Raw genomic sequence first — 7,165 nt, forward strand, 5'->3', positions numbered from 1 at the left:
CATAGTTGTTTCGTAGTTTCCTTTTCTTCTTTGTTGAGTCATAGGAACCACCGCACTATTAAGTGGGGTCCAAGTGAACAAAGTCAAAGTGATGAAGTGATGGTCAACCAAATCCTTGTCTTCGGGCGAAGACAATGAGAGCAAATCTTATCCAGAGCTGGATGAGTCAGCTTTACTTGTAGCCCAAGTCAAGCTGTCGCGTGTGTTTGAAATCTGACCGTTGGAGACGTGTTAGTTCCTTAGTGACCCAGGCTCATTTCGGACAAATCAGGTCGGGTTGCCTCCTGGCTATAAATAGCCCACCCCCTACACCATAAATTGGTGGCTGCTCAGAGTTAGTGCACGACTTTTGTCATTCGAGAGCAACCCACCTCCGAAGCATTTGAGAGAGAAATCCTTGCGAGGATAAAGCCATAAACATCCAGAGCCAAAGAGTGTTAGGCATCACTGAAGTCTTTCTGTCTGTGTGATCTAAAGACTTGTTACACTTGAGGACTATGAATCCTCCAGCCGGTTAGGCGTCGCGTTCTGAGCATCCAAGAGTCATTGTGGATTGCAGGTGAACAAAGTCTGTGAAGGTTTGGAAGTCTACCTTGAAGACTTACTAGAGTGATTGGGCGAGGACTGTGTGTCCTTAGCTCAAGGGGAATAAGGTGAAGACACGATCTTTTGAGTTGAATCTCAGCCTCCCTAACCAGACGTATAGTTGTCACAGCAACTGGAACTGGTCCAACAAATCCTTGTCCTCACCAAGCAGCTGGTTCTATCCTTTACCTCTCTTTACTTACTGTTTGTCTTTGTGAAGTCATTGCCTGCTTGCATGATCTGATTGACTTCATTGTGTGAAGACTATTGTTGTTTGGCTTCATACTATCTTCCATCCTGATCCATACTACCTAGCTGCTGATAGTCTTCGTGCTTTCACTTCATTGCTTACTTGACTATGGCTTGTCTAGTGTAGTCTACCTTCCGCTGCATATCAATAGGTTCATTTCTACTGTTTGTCTTCAAAGCCCCCGTGTTTTGAAGTCTTTCATAAAAATCATCTATTCACCCCACTCTAGTCGATAACTAGCACTTTCAATTGGTATCAGAGCGAGGTGCTCCCTTGTTCTGTGTGATTCGGTTTAACCACCTGGAGTTTTAGCTATGTTGACTATAAGGACAATCAAGGTCTCCGCTACGTGCCCCATTTCCGATGGTCATGATTATCCCCCGATGGAAGGCTATGATGAAGAAGCGCCTTCTAGCTATGGAGAGTGAGCTTTGGACTGTCATAGAGATTGGTCTCACCGATTTATGCAAGATGGCGGGTGCTGATGACATTCAGAAGTACACCCTTCTGGATACGAAGGCGAAGGCTGTTATATGCTCCTGTCTGTTAAGAGATGAGTTCAGGCGCGTCATGCAACTATGCAATGCAAAGCTTATATGGGACCGTATCTCTGACGTCTATGAAGGTCATTGAACATGTCAGGACCCATGGTTCCTCGAATTCAAGGAGTCTCTCAAAACGATGACTCCCGAACCTGAGCCATCTTCTCCCACCTACTGCTTCATGGCATGTGGTGCCAAGGTAAACTCATGTGATGCTTACTTTCAAACTTCAAGTGAAGATGACCTTGAATTTGAATCTAAACCTAGCTACAAAACACTTAATAAAATTGCAACAGAACAACAAAATGCTACAAAACATATTCAAAAGTTGCTAGACAAAAGTGATGACCTGTTGGACGCGGAAATGACTCGAACTCAGTCCTTAATTGAAGACATTAAAAGTCTTCATTCTAAGTACGAAGAACTTGAATGTCGTCATGAAACGCTCTCAACTACTCATGAAAAGCTCTCCTATGATTATCTTCAAAGGAAGCAAGAGCTTGAGAACTTGAGATCGGCTCATGAAGATCTTCAAAAGGAGAACAAGTCACTCCATGCTCAACAGATCAGTTCCGCTCAGGAAGGATTTGAACCACCATGTCTAAAATGTCTTGAGCATGATAACACTGTCTCTGTTGTTGAATGTTCTACTACTGCTACTATTGCAATATCTTCAACTGCTGATGTGGAAACTAACCCCTCTACTGAGGATACCACTGCTATTGCTGATGAGAATGCCAGGTTGAATACATTGTTTGAGATAGGAATGTACAAAAGTATCAAAGGGCATCAGACACTATGTGATGTCCTCAAGAAACAGATTCTGAACCGAAACCCTAGGAAAGAGGGTGTAGGGTTTGATAGGAAAATGAATGTTGATGGTTCTTACTGGAAGCCTAAGCAGTACCCCAAAACCACATGGGTTGCTGCAAAGGGACCTTCAGTGGATCCATCTACCTTATCTGGCTTCACTTGTGCTAACCCGATTGTCATTGATGAATCCTTTGATGGAAACTATAAACTGTTTAAGAATCAGAATGGTGAAGTGTTTGCCAGGTATATTGGTACTAACTGCAGGAATGGATCACCTTTGAAGAAGATTTGGGTACCCAAAAGCTGTCTTGAAAATCTTCAGGTGAATGTCATCATGACACCACCTGGGAAGAATACAAACCCCAGACCAAAGGCTTCATACAGTCCAAAGGCTTCATACAGACAGAGGCCTCACCAGATTCACCCTAACACCAATGTTTTGCAGGGAAACCATACTGAGGCCTATGAATATGAGCGTGTTTCATCAAACCGCCATGTTCATAAGACCAATAACTACTCTACTTATTCTTATGAGTATTATTCACCTCCTGCAAGGCTATTTGCTAGGGCTCCAAAGCCAAAGTTCTCAGATGCTGCACTTGGACTTATTGCTTCGAAGCCACCCATGAGGATGTGGGTGGCTAATAAAAATTAACTCTCTTTTGCAGGGAAAGGTCTCCAGCCTAAAATCAAAGGCGTCTGATGCTTATGCTGGGGACCTTAAACATCTTGTGGGGCGCAAGATAAAATGCCCAATGGTCTTACTATGTATTTCGTCCCAGGATTCCTTGACATACATCCTACTTATCCTAACCGTGATCTGAACTTTGATAATATGCTTGTTCAACAAATGTTTATGCTTCACACTTCCCTTGGTGAAGCCTATCCCCCAAACTACACTGTAGGGTACGACACCAAAGGCCTCTGAATGGATTATGGATAGTGGATGCACTAACCACATGACTGGTGATTGGAGTCTTCTCATGGACTCAACCTTACGTCCATCCGACAAGAGTCACATCACATTTGCTGATACTAGTAAAGCAAGGTATTGGGTCTAGGTAGAGTTGCAATCTCAAAGGGTTAGCACATGGATAAAGTGATGCTTGTTGAATCCCTTGGTTTCAACTTAATGTCTGTCTCAATGCTCTATGATCTGAATATGGTAGTGATATTTGGAAAGTATCGTTGCCTTGTGCTTATGGAATCTGACAAATCTCTAGTCTTTGAAGGATACCGAAAGGACGATTTGTACATGGTAGATTTCTCAGTAGGACCACAATTGGCCATATGTCTTCTAGCAAAAGCTTCAGAGTGCTGGCTCTGGCACCGGAGGCTAGGGCATGCTGGCATGAGGAACTTGTACACTCTCGTGAAAAAGAAGCATGCCGTAGGCATAGAGGGCGTCAAGTTCAAGAAGGATCATCTATGTGGTGCCTGCGAAGCTGGAAAGATGACGAGGGACAAGCATCCCTCAAAGACAATCATGATGACATCACCTCCCTTCGAACTGCTGCACATGGACCTATTAAGCCCTACTCATTACTCCACACTTACTACCACTGCTTGTCTCTATGGCTTCGTTATTGTTGATGATTACTCAAGATATACATGGGTGCATATAATCCTTTAAAAGAATGAAGTGCAGGATGTCTTCAGACAATTCGCCAATCATGCCATGACGAACTATGGCATCAAGATCAAGCACATCAGAAATGACAATGGCACAGAGTTCAAAAACACTGGCCTCGACACTTATCTTGATACATTGGGCATCACTCATGAGTTCTCAGCTCCATACACACCTCAGCAGAATGGCACCATGGAGCGCAAGAACAGAACACTCATTGAGATGTCTCGGACGATGCTTGATGAGTACAAGACTCCAAGGAAGTTCTGGCCTGAAGCCATTGATACTGCATGACACATCATCAATCGTGTTTATATTCACAAGCTTCTAAAGAAGACATCATATGAGCTACTGACTGGTAAGAAGCCAAACGTAAGCTACTTCATAGTATTTGGTGCTAGGTGTTGGATCAAGGATCCACATCACACTTTGTTGGGGATATGACTATCAGTTATGACCCGCCCAGGAGGGGCCGGGTCATCCCTATGGCGGTTCATCTGGATAAAGCCCAAGAGGATATTAACGATGGCGGTACATAGATAGGCTTAGTAAAAGGCCTAAACCCGGAGGCGGCTTACGTCCCGTAGAGTGTAAACCGCCATGTACGTGTAGACTTGTAATGTAAGTCATGTAAGATAAGTCACCGAGCCGGACACATTGTATGAGCCGGCTGGGACTCTGTAGGCCACAGGGCGTTAACCTCTGTATATAAGGGGATGACCCGGCAGCGGTTGAGGGCAAGAAAATAACAAGTCGAAAGCCAGGCAAAGCGTGTTTGCTCCCTGGTAATCGAAACCCTAGCAATACCACCTCAAACTGGAGTAGGCCATTACCTTCACAAGAAGGGGCCGAACCAGTATAAAATCTCTGTGTCCTTTGTCCCATTTAACCCCTTTAAGCTAACCTCATCGCAATGGCTCCACAGCTATGTCCTTCCATGAGGACATCTGCAGTGACACTTCCACGACAGTTGGCGCCCACCGTGGGGCCTGCGCATAGTGGTTTTGAGTTCTTAAAGGGCAGCTTCGAAGGGCTCAAGGGATACGCCGTGGGCCGGATGACCAAGAGTCGTTGCGGCAAGCTCTACATAGACGATGCAAGCTAGGGCCCCGAGGCCGGCTCAATTGAGTACGGGTACCGGGTCCCCTTCGGCGGAATCGATGTCTTCATCGGCAGGATAGGCGAGCCGGGCCCTGAGCCGGACATCTGCACCGACATCATCGAGACGGCTTAGCGTGCACGACCCGCCCGGGCTCAACCCGCCGTAAGGCATGTCTTCCTTGGGTTCACCCATGGGGCTAAGTTGGAAGGCTCTGTCTCTGGCAGTGAGACAGAAATCTGCTCTAATGATGAGTTCACAGGCGAGACCAGCTCAATGTATCAACTGCAAGATGGATGGCTTGGGGGCTATTCCGATGGCGACAGTATTCCGGATCCCCGTGAGCCGCCGAATAGGGTGGCGATCTTCATGTCTGGCACACAGCCGGTTCTTGGCTCGACAGCCGCCGCGGTTATGACTTCTAGTGTAGCTGCGGTCACGGCAGCTCGGGCTGGCGGTTCAGCTCACCCGCCGGCTCAAGTCTTAACAGATCTATTGGATGCTCTGATGACTCTGATGGAGGTTGAGGTAACCCAGATAACCAGGAGCAATAGAAGGTAGAAGTGGCTAAATTGCGTGATGGAATAACGCAAGCTAAAGCAGACTTAGCGGCAGAGAACGCTAGGATGGCTGCAGAACAAGCCGTTTTGGACGCCCAAGCACATTGGATTCAAGCAGATTCATATAGACTTAGGGTAGATCAGAACGCTTCACACGAAGTCTTGAGGAGAACGCACCGGAGCCATTTTCCCTTGGTTTACGAGTCGAGGGACCTCTTCAACACCCCTGGAGCTGGAGCCAGTAACCCGCCGGTGGTGAATGGAATAGTTGAACCGCCCGTCCAGCCGCATATGAACAGCACTCCGCCTCAACATGTGATGACACCACCGGGTCATTATTCCACCCCTCTGGACAACATGATTGCTGTAGCTACACGATTGGCGGCTCTGCCAGACAAGGGTGAAACTCCAGTGGCGGTTGAAACCTGAAGTGCCAGGGAGCTTCTTCAAACAGCTTTGGTGCAGCAGTAGGCTTATTCTTATAGTCGTGGTCGGATTCATGCGACCCCTCGCCCAAGTCGGAGCTACAGCGGGCACATTGACTCGGCAGCTGTCTCAAGTACTGAACAACGTCGTAACCAACCTCACGGACATGACCCGGCGCGTAATGGTGTCAATGCACCGGATTTGGTGGACCGGGCCAGAGCACGTTGGGGGGCTGAGCTGGCGGCTCAACTGGCCGCTCATCAGCACGCGCTGGTTTACCCGACAGCTTCAATTGAGGCATGTGTGACTTCCAAGGCATTCGGTGCACCATGTCTAACGACAGCTATACAAAACGAGCGTCTACCCAAGGACTTCAAAGGCCCTCGCAAGGTGCCTAATTACACGGCCGATCAACCCCCTGAGGTGTGGGTGGAAAGTTATGAGAGGAAATGATGGATGTTAGCGAGGCTGCGTACGCTAAGTATTTCACCATGATGTTAGAGGGGACGGCTCACACCTGGTTGAAGGGGTTGCCAGCTAACTCCATCAGGTCATGGGTGGAGCTGAAGGCCCGGTTTATCCAGAATTTCAATTACATGTGCAAGCTGCCTATGTCGATTGTAGATTTGGTTTCTTGTGTTCAGGCTGAGGGCGAGTCAACAACCAGCTGGGTGCGCCGGGTCTCGACCATCATACATTCTTGAGATAATATCAAAGTCGGTTCGGCGGTTCTGATGTTGGAGAAAAATTGCCAATTCATTCCACTCAAGCAGAAGCTTGGGTGGCTCAAGCGTCATTGCAATGACATGGGGGAGCTAATGGTGGGTCTTGTAAAGTATGCCGACTCTGATCATACCAAGGACCCCGATTCTCAGGATGAAGGGAAAGAAGAGTAACGAAATTAACGGACAACAGTACAATCCTACCAATCAGGGTAGCAACGGTAAGCGCAAGGCTGATGATTTTGTGGCTAACACCGGTGCGCATAATTATAACCAGCGCCGTAAGGGACAGCCGGCTCCGAGGATAGGATTCGACCTTGAGGCAATGTTAAATCAGCTGTGTCCAAAACACGGAATGGGTCAGAAGCTGGCTACTCATTCATGGAAAGATTGCAGCATAATGAGAAGTTTTAGGGAGTCCATCCAGCGCCATCATGGCCCGAACGGCGATCAGGGTCCGGTTCTCATGGCCCGGGTCATGGAGGCGGCGGTTCAAGTTCCGGGTTTTAAGGTCACGGTAACCAGGGTGGTTACAGTC

Source organism: Triticum aestivum, chromosome 6A (genome assembly GCF_018294505.1).
Source record: "Triticum aestivum cultivar Chinese Spring chromosome 6A, IWGSC CS RefSeq v2.1, whole genome shotgun sequence".
In the NCBI taxonomy this organism is placed as follows: Eukaryota; Viridiplantae; Streptophyta; class Magnoliopsida; order Poales; family Poaceae; genus Triticum; species Triticum aestivum.